The sequence below is a fragment of the Borostomias antarcticus genome (assembly GCF_949987555.1).
Source record: "Borostomias antarcticus genome assembly, chromosome: 12".
NCBI classification, from domain to species: domain Eukaryota; kingdom Metazoa; phylum Chordata; class Actinopteri; order Stomiiformes; family Stomiidae; genus Borostomias; species Borostomias antarcticus.
In genome coordinates this window covers 26,566,725-26,569,224 of record NC_140245.1, presented here as the reverse complement: position 1 = coordinate 26,569,224, position 2,500 = coordinate 26,566,725, and positions in this window count along the sequence as shown.

Below are 2,500 nucleotides of genomic sequence, written 5' to 3'. Positions count from 1 at the left end.
GTTTTATTTTGAGGTTTTGGATCTAATTAAGGAGAATAGTGGCAGTTGGATCGTCGGGCGGTTGGAAGGGGTTCGTCGCGGCTGCTTGCTGTAAAAGCGTCAGTGAGAGTGGAGCAGAAACAGAGCTGAGTGGGACAGTCACCCAGCAGCCCTATATCAGGCTTTACAAGCCTCCTGTCACAGCAGACAGAGGACATTACATTGTGTTGCTGGAAGGGAAGAAGGATCTGTGGCCGGGGGGAGCTGACGAGACGAGAGCATTAACACACACACGCACACACACACAAGCATTAACACACACACTCACACACACACGCACGCACACACACATACATACACACACACACACACACACACACACACATACACACACAAACTATCTAGGGTCCACAATTCTTTTCTCCAATAATACAAAGTTCTCTCTTTTAAGGAAACAATTATAATACAAATCACCATTTCCCACCGCCCCACCCCCAACCGGCTCACACACCCACCCAACAAAACCATTTCAAGTCCTGTCTCCTCTCCTATCCTCTCCTCCTGTCTCCTCTCCTCGTCTCCTATCTCTTCTCCTCACCTCCTGTCTTATCTCCTCTCCTCCTATGTCCTCTCCTCACCTCCTGTATCCTCTCCTCACCCCCTGTATCCTCTGCTCCTGTCTGATATAATTCCTTGATTTTTCTGGTTCTTCACTCTGAATTCTGAGGAAAGGTCACTTCAGAATGGCGCGTTGGAGGGAGGGAGGATGAAGGCATATTTTTCGATCCATTCATCTTTGGATTTGCCTATTTTCACCGTTGACTTTTATTTTGGCTACCTTTGAACATGCCATTTTAGCTACACTAGAAATAACTGAGGCGTCATAATAACCCATAACGTCAGGCTAGCTACTAGCTAGCAACTAACTAGCTAACTGCAGACAAAACTAACGATAGCTGCACTCTCAACTCTTCATCTGCCCTGTGAACTCACATGACCTCAGTGTTGCCAGATTGGCAATTTCCCAACCGCCCAATGTCATCAAAGGCAGCCAACATGGAAGGAAAACCTCCCAATCTGGCAACCCTGCCAACGCCAACCCCTCCTAGCAGACGACATTGGAAGTGCGGAGAAAGCGGAGACTTTTGACTCATTGCGTTGCGGCGATGTCTCGGAAATAACACTCCGAAAAGTATCATTAGCTCAGAGTCCGGAGACCATTGTGGTTTGGTCCGGATCCGGACCACAGTCCGGACTTTGAGGATGGATGAACCGGGCCGCCCCCTCTGTCCGTTTCAGGGCTTTCTGCCACCTGCTCCTCCACACCCCTCCACCACCAAACGGCCCCGTCACTCGACTGAGTCACAGAGGCGATGCTCTTTTTCAGACACCCCCGTGCGCCACGAATCGACGGCAGGGGGGGGGGGTCACCAATCTGACGAGTGGCCATCAGCGAGGCCGGCTGTGTGCGTTCGGGAGCGGGAGGCTGATGAGGAGGATGGCGGGTTGAGAGGCAGTGGAGAGCATCTACAATGTGGAGAGTGTCGTAGGCTGTAGGCAGCGGCGAGCGCTGTGTGTGTGTGTGTGTGTGTGTGTGTGTGTGTGCGCAGGCATTTGAATGTGTTGGAGAAGCGTGTTGCCATGTGTTTGGTAAAACCCCTTTGTGGTCCAGTCGGACCAGCTGGGGACTAGTGGGGGTGTTTAAGCACCTCAGCCCCCCCCCCCCACCCCCCCACACACACACACAGCCCCCCCCCCCCCCCCCCCACACACACAGGGCCCCGCCCACCCCCCCCCCCCCCCCACACACACAGGGCCCCGCCCACCCCCCCCACCCCAACCTAGAATAGGACCCCTACTGGCGTAGGCCCTGAATATGCTGGAGGGAAATTAGTCAAATTAGTTGAATTGATGAATTGAATGAATTGAGTTGAATTGAAGATGAATTGAATTGAATTGATGTACAAATGAAATGAGTTGAATAAACACAGAGTACACGGGAGAGTTCATCACACAAAGTTAGGAATAATCAGTAAAACGTTTACATTTTTTGCATCGTTTGCATGAATTGTGCTTCAGTTATTAGCACACCTCCGGGGGGGATCATGAAAGCGTGTTTTTGGGGGGATCGAAACTTTACCTGTCCTGGTTCTGGTACAGCATCGTGGTCAACTCAGATCTCACTAATCTGACACATTCAGGCCCCAAATGTACAACTGCTGGGGCCTCACTGCCCTGCAGGGTTCAGGGGCCCACCACTGCAACCTGGAGATGGTGTGTGTGTGTGTGTGTGTGTGTGTGTGTGTGTGTGTGTGTGTGTGTGTGTGTGTGTGTGTGTGCGTGAGAAACCGTGAGCAGAGCCTGAAGGGGCCAGGGGGTGTTCCCAGGGAGAGCTCATTACTGTATTTGTGCAGTTGCACTCCCCCCTATGAGAGACAGCAGAGGGCCCGGTGCTACTGGCGCGGATAAGGAGCCTCAGGGAGGCCATTACGGCTCCGGGTTGAGATGGGAGAGAGAGAGG